The sequence below is a fragment of the Pan paniscus genome, chromosome 19 (assembly GCF_029289425.2).
Source record: "Pan paniscus chromosome 19, NHGRI_mPanPan1-v2.0_pri, whole genome shotgun sequence".
NCBI classification, from domain to species: Eukaryota; Metazoa; Chordata; class Mammalia; order Primates; family Hominidae; genus Pan; species Pan paniscus.
The window spans coordinates 25387524-25405919 of NC_073268.2; the positions used below are offsets into that span (position 1 = coordinate 25387524).

Consider the following 18396-nt stretch of genomic DNA (forward strand, 5'->3'; position numbering starts at 1 on the left):
TCCAGCTCACATGAATGATTTCAGGCCTCCATGTGGGGAAAAACTGTTGAGACTTTGAATTACCTCAGTCCCTGGAAAAGCTGAAGAGCAGACAGGCAGGACCAGGCTCTGGCACAGCAATGGCCCCATACCCTGAAACTAGGACTGGTCCTGTCCTGATGAGGGAGAACAAGGTGGCCTGACCTCCCAGGTACTTTGTTCCCTGGTCCACACATTGGGGTGGGTGAGCTCAGGGTGAGGGAGTGGCTAAGAAGGGAGTTTAGGCCAGAGAGATGTTCTTTTGTCATTTATTCATTCATTGAACAAGTATTTACAAAACAGCTGCTTTATGCTAGGCATTGTTTCTGGGCACTGGGAACACATTGGTGAACACAGATAGAAATGGTCACTGACCTTGTGGAACTTTCCATCCAATGAAACTAGGATCATTATTCAAATGACTGGACAAATACATAGGAAATAACTGTGTTAAGTGCTCTGAAGGAACGATATATAGTACCATGGAAGTGTGTAACTGGGGGACTTGACTGAGTCTAAGGAGTTGAGAATGAGTTTGCAAAGGACACAGAGAAAGACAGGTCAGAGCAATAGGAGGAGAACTGGCAGTGACATCAGAGAATCAAAGGAGGAGGTGGTCGACTGCCGAGATATGGGGAGCTATGAGACACCTATTTGCCTTGACTCCTCACCCGCTAGTTGTGAGTACAGGTATGGAAAGGCTCTGCCATTGTACCTGGTTCACAGTTGGTGCTCTGCAATGTTAGCTCCCTTCCCCCTCCCAAAGCAGAGCCTCCCTCCAGGGACCTTAGATTTCTGGAACAAAGTAGCTGCCCGGGCTTAGCCTCCTCTGTCAACTCAGGCTCCCAAACTCCAGCCATCCAGTCCTCAGGGAAAGGCCCCAGGCCTCTCCACATTAGTCCCATCACATGGAGCCTTACCATTCCCTAACCTACTTCCTCCTTTGTGCTGGTCTTCCATGAAGAGGGGCTGGGGTCTGGGTCTCAGAGAAGGATGCCATTCTGGGTCTGCTTCCGGAGCTGAGCCTGAGAAGAGAAGAGAGTTGGAATTCTCAGCCCCTTCTAGTGCTGCCTGGGGTGAATCTGAGTGTCTTAGGTGGGGAGAGGGAGTAATGGAGAGTTGGGGAGGGGGGCTGCCCACCCAAGACGGCGTAGAGCCCAGAGCTTTTTCCATCGCAGACACCCCATCTGTCTGCCACAGAAGGCTCGGGTTGGAAGAGGTGCAGAGAAGGGGGGTATGGTGGGTGAAACTGTACAGTCTGTGAGCTAGCACGATGGCAGCAAAGGTGCTGACTGCCGAAAGGGGCAGAGGGTCAGGGTGGGGTGTCAGTAGGGCTGCTGTCTTGGCAGCCGAAAACTAGAGGCCAGAGGTTGGGTCTGAGGTGAGAAAAATGATAGGGACAACACTGCACGACTCTCCCTAGACTGCTTGGTGTTTGATTTTGATTTTTATAGCTCCTTGCCCTAATGACCAGAGAGCAGAGTCATACCCCTCTTGCCAACAAACTAATGGAAGACCAGAGGCCGTGACAGCTGTGGGAAGGGACACTCCTAAGCCCAGGGCTGGGCTGGATTCATGATGCCTCCCTCTCCCTAGCAATCAGACCTTTTCCAGAACTTAAAATATTTTAGTTAAATGTGACAGTTTGCAGCATATTTTCTTTCACATATTACTTTAACTGATCCTGCTAAAGTCCAGTAAAGTAAACTTTATTATTATTCCTGGCCTATAGATGAAGCAACAAGGGCTTTAAAAGATCAAGTGGATAATAACCTGGGATCACAGGAGAGTAAGGAGAAGTGACTAAATCCAAGTTTCCTGACTCTACATACAGGCCTAGGCTACTGTAGACCTTCCTTGCTCATTTTTTGGTTATTGTACAGCCCCCACTGCCAGGTCAGGTGTGGGGTTTTCTAGTGGAGAGCTCAGAAGAACTCCTTCCTAGTGACTGAAAAACGGGGAAGTACCCAGACCTTGGGGGACACACATCAGCACAGCCCCCTCTCCTGGATACCAACATCCAGACACTAGGAAACTGGAGATCCAACAGGCTGCTTACAGATAGAAATATGAGAGGGAAGCTGGGCACGGTGGCTCACGCCTGTAATCCCAGCATTTTGGGAGGCTGAGGCGGGTGGATCACCTGAGGTCAGGAGTTTGAGACCAGCCTGACCAACATGATGAAACCTCGTCTCTACTAAAAATACAAAAATTAGCTGGGCGTGGTGGTGCATGCCTGTAATCCCAGCTACTTGGGAGGCTGAGGCAGAAGAATCGCTTGAACCTGGGAGGCAAAAGTTGCAGTGAGCTGGGATCATGCCATTGTACTCCAGCCTGGGCAAGAAGAGCAAAACTCCGTTTTTTTTAAACAAACAAACAAACAAACAAACAGACTGGGTGCAGTGGCTCACACCTGTAATCCCAGCACTTTGGGAGGCTGAGGTGGGCGGATCACAAGGTCAGGAGATCGAGACCATCCTGGCTAACATAGTGAAACCCCATCTCTACTAAAAATACTAAAAAATTAGCCGGGCGTGGTGGCGGGTGCCTATAGTTCCAGCTACTCAGGAGGCTGAGGCAGGAGAATGGCGTGAACCCAGTAGGCAGAGCTTGCAGTGAGCCGAGATTACACCACTGCACTCCAGCCTGGGCGACAGAGCGAGACTGTCTCAAAACAAACAAGCAAACAAACAAACAAAAGAAATATGAGAGGGACATAGACTGGAAGTGGCCAGGAAGCAGGGGCAGGGAAGGGCGTGGGGAGTGGCAAATGCCAGCCTGGAAGCAGCTGTTAGGGTCCACTCCAGGACCTGGAGCCGTCCCTTAAGAATCCCTGTGGATATCCCCTTCCCGCATTCCAAGTTCTAAATATTTTGTTTCCCCTCTCTACCTGTACTTAAGAAAATATATTTCCACAGCTTCCCTTGATGCTCTACCTACTGCAGTCTTTTCTTCCACTCTTCCCTGTTCAGAAGTTCTTCCTCAGTTGTAACCTTCTTTCTTCAGGCTGCGGATAATCCCTCTAAGAGCTCTCTAAGGCAGGTGCTAAGGGAACCCAAGACAGGGCTTCGTTATTAAATATAAATAGACAGGGGAGGGGAACTGAATATAGACACAGATATTTTATTTCTCCGTCCGTGTTAGTTATTAAGAAGAAAGCACTAGTGGTTGCTAAGCAACAGGTCTCCATAGAGGACAAGGTACCAGAGGAAAAAGCCTCCTTTGACTGAATATAGAGGTGGGAGGGTAGGAAAGGTGGGGGTCAAAGACCTCTGAATAGCAGGCCAGCTATAGGGAATGGTTGGTTTGTCCTCCAAGACCAGCCCTTTCCCCAGGCCTTAGCAAACTCCGCCTTTACAATCCTCAGGATTAGTGGTAGGAGGAAGGCCTTAGGCACTCCTCCATTCCTGCCAGGAGGAGGGAACCTGGTTTCCATAGCAACCCAGAAACAATCCTGGCCTTGTTTTGCTTATGGCTTCTCTGTAACCCCCTCTTGGGACACACACTATCATAGACTCCCTTCTCTGACCCTCAACTTCTGATTTGAGGGAGAGAGCCCATAGAAAGGTTGGGGGGTAGTGCCACAAAAGCTGGTCTCACTTGGTCCTAAAGTGACCTATTAAGACTACAAAGGAGGGGTAACTTAGGGGTAAGGTCCTCCAGGTATCCTCTGACCTCTGCATCTTATAAGGGGCTGTAAAACGCCAAATGGTGGCATCAGATGTAAACTGGTTTGCTTTCTAAAGGGCGAGTACAGACTGGGGTTCAAGGTCAGGAGAGAATGAGAGGACAGGGGTTTTTGTGCCCCTTGGCCACCCAGGCCCCCATCCTCCTCGACCTCAAGTCCACCGTCATCAAGAACCGGAAAATGGAGATATAGAACATTAACGTATGTCAAGTATAAGTGAGTGGCACCGAGGGGCATAATCTGTTTTTCTAATATGACCACAAGCAGAGTGTTAGAAGAATTAGGCCGACAGCTGCTGGTTTTTCCCCCTTCTCTCCCCCCTTCCTCACTCTCCCTCTCCCTCTCCCTTCCTCCTCGGCGTTTGCACACACCAATGGCAGCCGAGCCCTGCTCGCGATTTCTCTTAATCTTCCTCCGCCATCCTGCGCTCTTTCCGCAGGCGGTGCTGCGAAGCCGGCAGAGCCTCGCGTCACACCTTACTGCTCTCTGAGATTGCTCCACAGAGAGCTCAAGGAGATGGCAATTCGGCGCTGATGCCGGCTGGCAGCAGTTGGGAGAGTGGAAGAAGAAGAAAGAGGGAGGAGGGGAGGGGGAAAAAAGTTGGCACAGATACCAAGTTTTTCCCTAGAGAGATATGGGGGCGGGGGGGGGTGGGAAGCAAGAGAAGAAGAGAGAAAATGACACAGAGAAATGGAAACAAGGAAAAAGAGAGAGAGAGAGAGAGAGAATATTGAGTTCTCTCAGATATTTACATGTGGGTATCCCTAGCCCACCTGACTCATGGCCATCTAAAGATCACACCACCCAGTCAGGGTTCCCACTCACCCACTCCCTACCCTGCCTCGCTTACACACACACACTCTCCCAGCCAACCTGGAAGTCAAGAGTGGCCCAGGCATGTTGTGTGTATTCGTGTGTGTGAGTGTGTGTGTGTGTATACGCCTGTATGTTGTCTCTGTTTTGGATCGCAGTAGAATGCAGTATGTAAATGAGATGGTTATTACCGCAATGTTCATCAAGCTGAGCCGAGAAGACATTAATAGCCTGATGAATATGCATGTGAATTTGTTAATTAAGTTAATTATTCTGCTGAAAATGCATTCGTCTTCCAAGGACATTTTCCCAATGATTTTTACATGCTCTAGCCATTAGTCATGCTATATTTTATCAGGGAAATGAGTTTGCTTAAGTTGTAAAAAAAAAAAAAAAAAAAAAGAAAAGAAAAAGAAAAAAAAAGGAGAGGAGAGAGACAGAGAAAGAAAGGAGGAAAAAAATGAGAGAGGAAAATGCGTTGAAGTTGAGAGTGGAAAAGCAGCTGAGGCAGGCCTGAAGTTTGAGGCCCAGCTGGGCTTTTGAAGCCTACCCTCGATTTTTATGGGTACCTCACTCTACAATTTTTTGCCCTTTTTTTGATGACAAACTTTTTTTTCCAGTGCCAAATTTCCAACACATTAATTAATTGTTGTAGCCAATTAACTGTAGTTGTGCAAATGAGTTTAGCACTAATTACCATGCAGTGCCTGTAATCACATAAAAAACTTGCTGAGAGAGAGAGGAGAACAGAAAGAAGGAATGGGAATGGATTGGTACCAGGAGAGGTGGGGACCTGAATAGAGAAGCAGCCAAGGAAAGGGAACAAGGCAGGGAGGGGTCTTGAGATTTCCTCACCATCTTGGCTCTAAGAGAAGGTAGCTGTCTTCCCAGCCACAGTCAGGACCTCCCAGAGCCAGAAAATCTCAGAGTGGGTAGAGGTGAAAGAGCTAGTAAAGAGTGGTCTCCCTTTGTCTAAGAACTCCCAACCAGAGGACAGAGGTTCAGAATGGGTATCTCTAGTTGTTTCGATGATAAAGTGTGGTGCCTATATAATTCTTATAGTCCCCAGCCGGGCACGGTGGCTCACGCCTGTAATCCCAGCACTTTGGGAGGCTGAGGCGGGTGGATCACAAGGTCAGCAGTTTGAGACCAGCCTGACCAACATGGTGAAACCCCGTCTCTACTAAAAATGCAAAAATTAGCTGGGCATGGAGGTGCACGCCTGTAATCCCAGCTACTTGGGAGGCTGGGGCAGGAGAATCGCTTGAACCCGGGAGGCGGAGGTTGCAGTGAGCCGAGATCGCGCCACTGCACTCCAGCCTGGGTGACAGGGCAAGACTCCATCTCAAAAAAATAAAAAAATAAATAATCCTTATAGTCCCCATTCCAGGTCTAGCCTCAGTGTTTATATCCCACATGGCTGGGACTACTGGGCAGGGACAGTGGGTACCCCTGGGAGATATGCTGTTCCTGATGGGCCCAAGAAGATGGAGGAGTGATACATAATCTTAGCCTGATTCTGCAGCTGTAAGCGAGTGGGGAAAACTGTTAGGAGTCCACAGCTGCTGGAATAGGCCAAGAGAGCAATGGTAACATCAACTATAAAAGAGCCAGCTCCAGCGGGAGGTGGGAGGTGGGAGCCTTTGGCCAGACAGAACTCCCAGGAGAGGAGCCAAACCTACTCTCCTACAAATTGGCATCTCTGCATTCATCATGTCTGGGCCAACTCTAGGTTTCCACCTGTCAGCTTCAACCAGTGCCCCAGAGGCTGAGTGACAGACAAAACAATTTCTCTAGCTTCTCCTGAGCTGTCCATGAGTTCAGTTGCCATGAAGAACGGTGGTAAAGTCAGCACTAAGCACTGAACTGGCATTTTTGCTTCCACTGTGCTCATGCCCTCTCTACCACGTCCTAGACACTGAGCCTGCCCAAGGGGTGTATGTGGATGTATGGGTTTGTAAATGAACTATAGTTCCCCTGTTCAAAAACAACAAAAAGTGCTCTATCTCCCTTACCCCTCAGAATAGAGAGCTCACTTATCATAGGTCTCAATTTCCTCAGGCCTCATAAACACATTCAACAGCACATTTCCAAAGAGGACCTTAATATCTCATCCTCTGATAGGCATCCAAAGGCTGGGTCCTCCCTTCCCCATTCCAGGTCTCAGGTGTCTGGATAGATTGCTCAGGCGCACCATTCACTTTAGCCTTGTTCTCTGGCAAAGGGGAAACAATTTCAAGGGCACGGGTCCCCTGATCCATGACACTGCTGCTTTTTGTTTGTTTTTTTTGAGACAGAGTCTTGCTGTGTCGCCCAGGCTGGAGTGCAGCGGCACGATCTCGGCTCACTGCAGCCTCCACCCCCTGGTGGAGGCGATTCTCCTGCCTCAGCCTCCTGAGTAGCTGAGATTACAGGTGCTTGCCACCACACCCGGCTAATTTTTGTATTTTTAGTAGAGATGGGGTTTCACCCTGTTGGCCAGGCTGGTCTCAAACTCCTGGACCTCAAGTGATCCACCTGCCTCGGCCTCTCAAAGTGCTGGGATTACAGGCGTGAGCCACCCCACATGGCCTGTGCCGCTCTTTTGATCTATGGACTGAAGTTGGCTGTGAGGACCTGAGTGACCCAGGCTGCTCCAGTGCTCTCCCTGCCCCCAATATCTCTCTGCTAGTAGCACCCACACCCTCTTTTCAGCAACCTTAGTGAAGTGTAGAAAGGTCTCCACCTGAAAAGTCAGCTGTGGTGGAAAGAGCCTTATTATCTTGGATTCCAGGCTCTTCTTTGTCACTTAACATGTGACCTTGGGAAAATGATTTAACATGAGCCTCAATTTTCCACATCTATAAAATGGAGAGAATAGTAGTGCCATGCCCAATTAAGAAGTTTAATAATTATGAATATAAAACATTCAGCAAACAAGTGAAATGAGCTATTTCATTCATTGCTAATGAGTACAAAGTGAGAGAATCTTGCTGATGGGCAACCTGGTAATATAAGAAAAAGTTTATGTTCACACAAAAATCTGTACGTGAATGTTCATAGCAGCTTTATTTGTAATAGCCAAAAACTGGAATTAGTCCAGATGTCCTTCTACAGGTAACTGGCCAAACTGTGGTATATTCATACCATGGAATAAATAAAAGGAATGAACTATTGATACACACAAAAACTCCGATCTCAGGGAATTATGCTGCATGAAAAAAGACAACCTAGGCACAGTGGCTCATGCCTGTAGTCTCGGCAACTTGAGAGTCTAAGGCAGAAACACTGCTTGCGGCTAGGAGTTTGAGACCACCCTGGGCAACATAGCAAGGCCCCATTTTACATTCCTACAAAAATTTAAAAATTAGTCTGGCATGGTGGCAGGCACCTGTAGTCTCAGCCACTTAGGAGACTGAGGCTTGAGCCCAGCATTTTTTCTTTCTTTCTTTCTTTTTTTTAAACATTTTTTCTTTTTTATGAGATGGGGTCTTGTTGTGTCACCCAGGCTGGCGTGCAGTGGCATGATCTTGGCTTACCACAATCTCTGCCGCTCAGGCTCAAGAGATCCTCCCACCTCAGTCTTCCAAGTAGCTGGGACTACGGGAGCATGCCACCATGCCCAGCTAATAAGCCCAGGCTTTCAAGGCTGCAGTGAGCTATGATTGAGACACTGTACTCCATTCTGGGTGACAGAGCAAGATCCTGTCTAAAACAATAAAAAAGACAATCCTAAAAAGTTATGTACTATATTATTCCATTTTTGAAACTACGAAATTTTAGAAGACAGATTAGTGGTGTCAAGGGTTAAGGAGGGGATGAGGTGGGTGAGAGGGAAGGAGGTGTGAATATAAAAGGGCAACATGAAGAATTCTTGTTGTGTTAGAACTGTTCAGCTTCTTGACTGTAGTGGTAGATACATAAAATTACACAGGTAATAAAATTGTATAGTACTTAATATATATACATATGAGAACAAGTAAAACTAGAGAAATCTGGATATGACTGGTAGATTATATCAAGGTCAATATTCTGGTTGTTGTGACATTATACTGTAGTTTTATAAAATGTCACCATTCGGTGAAAGTGGGCAAAATGTACAAGAGACCTCTCTGTATTATTTCTTACAGCTGCATGTGGATCTACAATGATCTCAATTTTAAAAGCCTTGATAGATTATTAATGTCTCTTTTGGGTATAGGAGGGAAAAGGGGCCGCCTTGTGTTTCCAATGTAGAATTCCAACGAGAAAGACTAATAAATATTATATTCTCATTAGTGTACATCAATAAAATGAACACAACCATGGGAGGTGGGTATTTGTATCCATTGACCAATAATTCCATGTCTCAGAATTAGCTATTTAAAATGCATGAAGGCCGGGCGCAGTGGCTCACACCTGTAATCCCAACACTTTGGGAGGCCGAGGTGGGTGGATCACCTGAGGTCAGGAATTCAAGACCAGCCTGGCCAACATGATGAAACCCCGTCTCTACTAAAAATACGAAAATTAGCTAGGCATGGTGGCACATGCCTATAATCCCAGCTACTTGGGAGGCTGAGGCAGGAGAATCACTTGAATCCAGGAGGCAGAGGTTGCAGTGAGCCGAGACTGCACCATTGCACTCCAGCCTGGGCAACAAGAGCAAAACTCCGTCTCAAAAAGTAAATAAAATAAAATAAAATGCATGAAGTTTTATTTGTTTGGATATTCACTGTGGTATTTTTTATAACAGAAAAAATAACCAAATGATTCAAAATAGGGGATGAGCCTTATAAATCACAGCATATCCAGGGGATGAAATACTCTATAGGCTTTAAACATACTTTAAAAAACACACTCAGTACAATGCCTGGCATACAGACATCAATAAATGGAGTTCTCTTAACTGGTTCTGGGTATCAAAAGAGCTAATGCAGATAAATGTAATTAACAAACTGTAAAGTGCCTAGCAAATGCTAGTTGCTGCTATCCTTCTAATGACTATCTCTCCCCCCTCCATCCTGGATGAAGCTGAACTTCCAGGCAGAACAGTGGCCAAGGTACTCTGGCTTGAGAGGCATAGGAATGGGGTAACTGATTTCTTGGGGAGTCTGAGTCAAGTATTGGGACTACTTTCTTTCCAGATGATGGCCACCCCTACTCCACATCGTGTAGAAAACTACATTCTCCCCCAGCATATGCACATACATTTGGCCTTTAATCTCAGGGGACTCACAAAGTCTTTGAAGCAATATCAACCCTGCTAACTTCATAAAAGTAGTAGTACTCTTGCACCAGCCACTGTTGAGTGAGCACCTACTGAGTATCAGGCACTGTTGTAGGTGCTTTACACACATTATTTCACGAAATTCTCACAACAAACTTAAGGAGTAGTTGTTTTTCTGCATTTTACAAGAAAACTAGGACTCAAAGAGGTTAAGTGAATTACCAAGGTAGCACAGCTGGTAAGTGGCAGAGATGGCACTGGAACCCAGGGCTGTCTGTCTCCAAAACTTGTGATCTAACCACCACACATACTACATGACATTTAGAAGAACCAAGAAGCAGTGCACTGTATGGAAACTGTGCTGAGGCTGTCTGGAAGAGGCCTGGAAAAGTAACTGTGCTTCATCCAATGCCTCTTAGGTAGACACAAAAACAAACCGGCAGGCAGAAGAAAAATCTCAGAAGAGAAGCAGGTCCAATCTGAAGTCTTTCATCCCATGAGTAAGTTTTTCCATATGTCTTCCCTCTATCCTTTCTGCTAAAATCTGGTGCTTTTTCCTCTCTTCTGTTTCCAGTGAGGATGGTGAGTAGAAGACACAGTGCCCCTCCAGGAAAGGTCAAGAGAGGACAGAAGGAGTTTTTCTTTCCCCAGCTTTGTTGAGGCCATGACTAGGATGCCTCCATCTTCTCAGTCTCTTGGATCTACCCCAAGGTGTCAAACTAGAAGATGTGTAGGAGAAAATGACCCAGGAAGGAAAAGTAAAAAGCAGCAGCATAACCAGATCAAAAAGATCAGCTTAGAGAATGACCCAGGGGTCTCTCAGGATCTTAGTGCTGCGCTCAGGGTGATGTTAAGGTGGGCAGCTTCTCCCACCAGACTCAGCCGCTGGCTTCATGTCTAACATCTACCCAGCTGTAGAAGTCCAGCCAGCATTTCTCAAGCCAGCACCTCTTGTCTTGATATGACATCTCTACAGCTACCTCTCTCTCAGACATAAAGGAGGGATCTGAGGGTTCTGCCACTCTGTATTTACCCTTCTGTTTCAATACTACCTTGCTGTATTTGCTCAGGTGCAGGCAACCCAATTGGTGGCTTAGAGATGCCCAGGGAAGATCATAATTTTGTGAGGAGATGCTAGGATCCCAAGGCTAAATCCAAAGGAGCTCTTCCAGGATCTCAAGGCTGGGTCCAAATTTATTTCCTCTTTTCTCTCCACTGAGAGCCAGGAGGGCAGCAGGGGCCTAAGACTGGACACATAGAATGGAGGGGAGGGGTGTCATTGCCCCCTCCCTCCTCCACACATTATTCTACCCTGCTGGTGCCCAAGCATGCCTGCTGCTCACTTGGCTTCCCTCAGCCCATCTACCCTATGGATAGGAGAGGGTTAAAGGCATGGTACGGGCAAGCTATAAATTTCCCATCAGTGTGGAGAAAGCAGGATTGTTGGCAGGGAGGGGGTTGGGCTAGGGGGGAGGGGGAGCTGGGAAAAAGCCAGGAGGTTGTCTCTAGGTAACAATAAACACTGCAAGCAAGGAGCAGCTGTTACACTTACTCTCTCTGCATCACAATGCTGAAATAACACTAATAAACCAGTGTGCCCAATGCACAGGCATACACACATTTAGGGCTGGGACCCCACTGTACCCCTATGGCTGCCCTCTACTCCAGGGCAGGGCCCTTCATGGCAGTGGACATACCTGTCCTGGCCTCAGTATACTTGTGGGGAAGGATGAAGACTGACAAGTTCTCCCCATCCCAGTGGCATTCTCAGGGTCAGGGTGGTGACCAAGGCTGGAATCTTGGGTTCAGATCCTGGTGGCATTCACTGGAAAGAGTTGAAACAGGGATAGCTCTCAGTTGGGAGCTGGGAGGAGAGGAAGAGAGTGAGAGAGAGAAAAGCATAGGGAACAGACAAGTACTTACCACGTCCTTTCAGACTGGAGGGGATGAGGTAGCCAGGAATGGAATTGGCTAAAGGGAGGTGAAAGAAAAGGCAGGCAGAAAATAGGGTTTGAGAAAGTAGAGGATTAGGGAGCATGTGGTATCATGGCATGTTTTCTTTTTTTTTTTTTTTGAGACAGGGTCTCACTCTGTTACCCAGGCTGGAGTATGGTGGCACGATCTTGGCTTACTGCAACCTCCACCTCCCAGGCTCAAGCAATCCTCCCACCTCAGCCTCCCAAGTAGCTGGGACTAGAGATGTATGCCATCACACCTGGCTTTGTGTGTGTGTGTGTGTGTGTGTGTGTGTGTGTGTGTGTGTGTGTGTGTGTGTGTGTGTAGAGATGAGGTTTCACTATGTTTCCCAGGCTGGTCTCGAACTCCTAAGCTCAAGCGATCCGCCCATCTCGGCCTCCCAAAGTGCTGGGATTATAGGCATAAGTCACTGCGCCTGGCCATGGCATGATTCTTTTATCTCTCCTGGGGCTGAACTCCCTACATTTGCTTACACCTGGCCTGGAAGACCCAAGATCCCCCTCACAATACTACTTCTATACCCAGGGCCAGGTGATGTGTTGGTTTAGTTCAGGACTGAGCTTTATTATGCATCTCCCAGCAGGGAACCTGGGGCTTCTGATACTGCCCGGGAGAGCTGGGGGAATGGAGCTGTTCCTGACTTCCTACACAAGGAGTGGCTAATCTTCTGTCCTTTTTCTAACCAAAGCCATCTCTGGACCACCAAGAGCAAGTGGGCAGAGGTCCATCATCCTGGCAGGAGAGCAGAGCTGCCAGCAATGAAGGAACAGAAATAGGCAAATGAGAACTCAGGCTCTGTCACAGAACCCTCCTCCTCTTAGTCCATCCTTCTCTGAAGATGGGATGTTTATTTTTTAATTAATTAATTAATTTATTTTTTGAGACAGAGTCTCGCTCTGTTGCCCAGGCTGGAGTACAGTGGTGCAGTGGTGCGATCTCGGCTCACTGCAACCTCTGCCTCCCGGGTTCAAGCGATTCCCCTGCCTCAGCCTCCTGAGTAGCTGGGATTACAGGAGCCTGCCACCATGCCCGGCTAATTTTCTGTATTTTTAATAGAGACGGGGTTTCACCATATTAGCCAGGTCTCGATCTCCTGACTTTGTGATCCGCCTGTGTCGGCCTCCCGAAGTGCTGGGATTACAGGCATGAGCCACTGTGCCCAGCCAGATGTTTACTATTATGTGTCTGGATACACTGGCAAACAAGATCGCTGTTACTCTTTTTTTTTTTTTTTGAGACGGAGTCTCGCTCTGTTGCCCAGGCTGGAAGGCTGGAGCGCAGTGGCGCGATCTCAACTCGGAGATCACTGCAACCTCTGCCTCCCGGGCTCAAGCGATTCTCCTGCCTCAGCCTCCTGAGTAGCTGGGACTACAGGTGCACGCCACCACGCCTGGCTCATTTTTGTACTTTTAGTAGAGACGGCGTTTCACCATGTTGGTCAGGATGGTCTCTATCTCCTGACCTCGTGATCCACCCGCCTCAGCCTCCCAGAGTGCTGGGATTACAGGTGTGATTTGCCGTGCCCGGCTATCCTAGCTGTTACTCTTTACCAGATCCAGTATAGGCCCCTGGGACTGGAGTCCAAGGCATGAATGGTTCTCATGGTCCACTTACTGGCCTCTTTCTCCTGGTGTGACCTCAAACCCAGTACCCTATTATCCCCTCTATCAGAAAAATGGAGACGATGCATACTGCCCACCTGGCACACAAGGGAGGAGGAAATCAACACTTCTGAAGATCTATGGTTCTGCACCCACCTCCACAGCCTGCACCACTACCTTGGTTCAGCCAGCATAGGAGTCCCTAGCTGCTTCTCTCTTGTCCCAGGTGTCTGTTTCCAGAAAGGAGAGGACTGAGACCCAGCAGTTATCCTTCCAGGTTCTGGTGTTATAACACAGCTTGTTTTACTTCTAAAAATTTAGTGTCAGCTGGGTACCTAGAGTTCTGGGCAGGCAAGTGAGGGTAGGGAGGAGTAACTGTGTTTGCCTAGAAACCCCTCTTCTGGAAAGTGCCCAGGGGCACTGAGCTACCCTAGCACAGATGGATGCCCCATACCCCCTGTGCACCCAATGAATACAGTAGGGCAAGAATAACTGGCCTCTCCTATCCTTTCCTCACTGAGATACCTCTCACTGGGAATGCTCAGCTTCCCCTGCTCTCTTCTCTCCCATTTCCCTGTTTTTTTATAGTTGGGGCCTCCCCTGCTCCACAATCCAGATGAGGGACCTTCATTCACAGAGCTCAGAGTGGGGAGATATGGGGCAAAAGAGAGCTCTAATAGGCCTGGATCCCTTCCCCTCTGTTGTTTTTGTGAGCCACCTCCACTGCTATGAGTCACCAGAACCTTGAGCTTGCTGAGCTACCAGCAGCCTTCTCCCTCTTTCCTTCCTCCAGCCAGGCAGATATGTGCCCAATGGGCCCCAGAGCCTGCCATCTTCCTATCTTCAAGCCCACAGTCCCCTCCTTCATTTCTAGGAATCCACAACATAGACACATGGAAATGAGTGAGCAAAGGAGTGTGAGAGACCTCAGCATGTGCTCTGTGCTGGGGCAGAGAGCTGGCTGCCTGCACAGCAGAGCAGGATCACTAGCCAGGCGAGCTGGCACACTTGGGCAAACAGCCCTGTCGGCATGTGATCAAGGAAGCAGGAGAGGATGGGGTAAGAATGCTTTTTCAGGAGCAGATATCTCCTCCTGGCTTCCTCTCTAGTTACCTTCTTCTCCTTGGCCTTTCTCCTTGGGTGCTGATGGACACCATGGCACTGCCACCTCTATCTACCCCTGTCTTGGCCTTCCTTCCCCTTCTTCATGGCTTTGGAAGCTACAGAGAGGGGACCTGCTTAACAAACTCCAAGGTGTCAAGATGGGAGGTTTAGACATCCAGATCTCTCTTCAACCAGTGGGAAAAATTTAAGGGAGAAGGAGGAAAGAGATCCTATTAGAGTAAGAGTTGAGCCGTAGGCTAACATTGAGTACCCCACCTAGTCTCTTTTCTCCAAAGTGCAGGAAATTCTGGGTACTACCATTTTTAACTTCCACTCACTTCAAGTCATCCCTCTTCCCCGCAAAGATCTGGCACCCTTGGCTAAACCTTAGAAATGAGAGGCTGAGCCACACTCCTGTAATCCCAGTACTTTGGGAGGCCGAGGCAGGCGGATCACTTGAGGTCAGGAGTTTGAGACCAGCCTGGCCAACATGGTGAAACCACGTCTCTACTAAAAATACAAAAATTAGCCAGGCATGGTGGTGCGCACCTATAATCCCAGGTACTTGGGAGGCTGAAGCAGGAGAATCACTAGATCCCAGGAGGCAGAGGTTGCAGTGAGCTGAGATCACGCCACTGCACTCTCCAGCCTGGGCGATAGAGTGAGACTCCATCTCAAAAACAAACAAACAAAAAAGCCTTAGGAGTGGGAGGCAGATCTGACAGGAGTTACAAGAAAGGAAGCTCTGTTCCTTGGAGAAACACCCAGAATATAGACTGAATGCTTTTAGGGCCTTTTAGCCCTAGCTCTAACATGACTGCAATATGTTGGAGTAGGGATGGACAAAGGGTGAAAAAGAGGGCTTACAGAAAGCCTGCCACCCTCTCTCCTTCAATGCATGCTCCTTTCCACTGCTGTGTGTTCCAGAGTAGAAACAGCAGCTCTGTAAACAGCAGCCATTTAATAAATCCTACAAACCATACTTGCTCTAAATGTCCTGCCACACATTAGGCAGCCAGCCCCATAGGTGGGACTTCAGGTCTCAGTTCCCAAACTTCGCCCTCTGCCTTGTCACCACTTTCAGGTTTTTTATCTGCTCTCCCAACAAGAGAATCTTCCTTTCCAGCCCCTTGGCACAGCCTTCCTCCCCTGCTGACACCCCTGGGGCCCTCAGAAGTAGGCACGGGGTCCTAGATAAATTCTTTCCAAACTGTTTTGGAGGGATCTGAGGAGAGCTCTTCTCATCCTGTCTGCAGTTAAGAAGGCAGGCAATGAGACAGCCAAGGAGATGACTCACAGTCTGAAGGAAGGGCTGGGTGAGGCTGGGGGGCACTTAGGCAGATCTTGCTCTTCTCAGGGGATTTGGGGATATAAAATGGGGAAGAGAAGGCAACTCTTGGGTGGGGGAAGGGTGTTGGGGGCCTGGGGAGTGTGATAAAGTTTTTACTGGCACTGCTTTCCAAGCTCTGTGCCTATCCTTGTCCCTAACCTAACTTAGTCTCATGAAGCATGGAACTAAAAATGTTGAATTTTCTGAGGAAGGAGGAGGATGGCAAGAAATGCCACCTTGGCAACCTAGTGGGAGAACCCCCTTTCTCCTTCATTTCTTCCCTCCTAACCCTAGCATGTGAACAGTGAAGGAAGCAAGGGGTTGGGGATGGGTACAGCTGGAAACTTGCCCCTTTCTCCAGTGTACATCAACACTACAAGAGTCAGAGGGGTCTAAGAGCTCTAAGGCCATGGCACCACATGAATTCAGGAGCATTTCTAATTCAGCCTTCAGGGCCTTGAATTTAAATTCTATCTCTGTTCTAGGCTTTGCCATGGGACAAGAGGTATAAGACTACTCCTTAACACATTTGTTGGCATAAGTTTCTCCAGTGGCTTATTATATTGCAGCAGGGAAATATGTGGTAAGATTTCAAAAAAAAAAAGCTCAGCATTTAGTCTTGATTGGGGGATTTGCTTCTTGGTTAAGGAGGTGGGGTAAATAATGCATTTCCTTCCCTGTAGATCTTATAAGACATGGTAAAATTCCATAGGGGTCAGGGGCTGTAGGGGATTTGTGTACTTGGAAGCAAGAGAATGGATAAGATGATCTCTGGGACAAGCTGTATAGAGGAAATGTCCCCCTAATAGTGCTCCATAGAAGCTGAACCTGTCCATGACTCCCCTAAGTTGCTTCTAAGACAGGGGATAGAAACTTGAGACTTCAAGCAATGGAGAATAATATCCTGCATACCTTCTTCCCTTGACTTTCCTCCCCCAACACCTACCTACCTTTCCTTTTCCTGTGTTCCCAGAAATTCTCCAAATCCAGGAACACAAAGCAATACCAGGACAGGATTCAAATGATTTCCCCTCTCTGGGTCTTGTTTTTCACATCTGTAAAATGAAGGGGTGGGGTAAGATGAGCTCCAAGTTCCCTTTTTTTTTTTTTTTTTTGAGACAGAGTCTTGCTCTGTTGCCCAGGCTAATTCTTCTACCTTAGCCTCCCAAGTAGCTGGGATTACAGGCACACATCACCATGCCCAGATAATTTTTTTGTATTTTTTGGTAGAGATGGCATTTCACCATGTTGGCCAGGCTGGTCTTGAACTCCTGGCCTCAAGTGATCCACCTGCTTCGGCCTCCCAAAGCGCTGGGATTACAGGCGTGAGCCACCGCACCTGGCCAAGTTCCCTTTCTTGCAAAAGCAAGGTTCTGTGATTCATACCCCAAAAGGCACCAGGCCTCATTTGCATGCCATTTTGCATGTAATCTCCATGGCACTTATTTTATGTCAAAACATACAGAAATACCTCTGAACCCTGCCCTTCTCCTCCGTCTCTCCATAGTCTCTGGTTCTATGGTCCATAGCTCTTGTCTTCTCTCTACAAGGACCTCAAAGCTCTGTCCCCACCTTCCTCTCACAATTTTACAGCACTCCCTGGGACAAGCCCAACCAGACAAAACCCCAGGAGCAAGAAAACAGCCTCACCTTATATTCTGGCTGTGATTTTGGGCTCCAGACCTGAGTCAACCAGTATAGTTCCAATCCGTTTGGAGGTCCTGGCAGTTGGGGGGAAATCCTGGCACCTCTCCCCAGTGCCTCCCCTCCTCCACCTCGCTATTCTCCATGCCAGAACGCAAAGTGGCCAGTGATTGATGGGCCTGGGTTCCCGGTAACCGCACCCAGTGGCCCAATCCTCCTCCCTTACCCAATCCCTCCCCTGTCCCTATTCAGATATCAGATTGTCTCATGTTGGTCCCTGAGGTCCCATTAATTAAAAATACATCCAATTAAATGGCAGGTGAAAACGTGCTATTGGAGCTCTATACCCCCCCTGCCCCAGCTTGGTCTCTCCACCCCCTCAACCCCCCTTTTAAGGCTCAGCTGTGCTTTGAGCTGAGAGAGAGAGAGAGACAGAGAGAGAGAGAGAGAGAGAGAAAGCATGAGGGAGAGAGTAGAGGAAGATATGGGGCAGGGTATGATGGGGGGGTTATTTGATCCTCTGCCAGGGTAGCATGTGCCAGCCTGGGAGGGTGGCACCATGCCCTAGTGTCTAATTTCTGGAGGTGTTGAGTAGGTTCAGTCAGCTGGGTACCCATTTCCATTTCCCTTAAAGGGGCAGAGGGCAGTCAGAGGGCATGGCTAGCTATAATGCCTTCCTTTTGGGCTTTGTGGATGAAGGGCAAAAGTGTAGATGGCAGAGGGGCCTTGTAGGGGGACATGTAAAAATCAGGGATTGGGAGAGTCTGAGGCCTCCATTCTTGGCATATCACTGCTCTTCCCCAAACTGGGAAGACTATAACGAGGAGCAGGCTGGGACCCAGGTGGCAGGGCATGGCGATGCTCCCAAGCCTGGCTGTGCCTACCCCTGCCCACAGGAAAGCTGAGAGAAGAATGGAGAGAGGGAGGAAGGAGCCATAACTTGGGTGGGAGCAGATGGGTCAGATAGGATAAAATATGCAGAGAGAGATGTTCATGTGGGCACCATGTCCCCTAGCACTTCATAGGTAAAGGA

The 18396-nt window shown here is 48.2% G+C and overlaps 1 protein-coding gene across 21 annotated transcripts in view; it reads right to left on the bottom strand.

Moving 5' to 3' along the window:
- Window positions 1-271: 271 nt before the first annotated feature.
- Window positions 272-18396, bottom strand: part of CDK12 (cyclin dependent kinase 12) — a 106087-nt gene continuing 87962 nt past the window's right edge. For 5 of the 21 annotated variants that reach the window (XM_063599096.1, XM_063599091.1, XM_063599088.1 and 2 more), the window contains 2 exons: window positions 16670-16774; window positions 272-1043 (listed from right to left, as the gene is read on the bottom strand). The gene's annotated coding sequence lies outside the window, so the exon portion shown is untranslated. Of the gene's footprint in view, window positions 1044-2908; window positions 3064-7548; window positions 8208-11404; window positions 11533-11630; window positions 11679-16669; window positions 16775-18396 lie in introns of those variants that run through there. The other 16 variants (XM_063599095.1, XM_063599087.1, XM_063599080.1 and 13 more) reach the window with 7 other exon arrangements.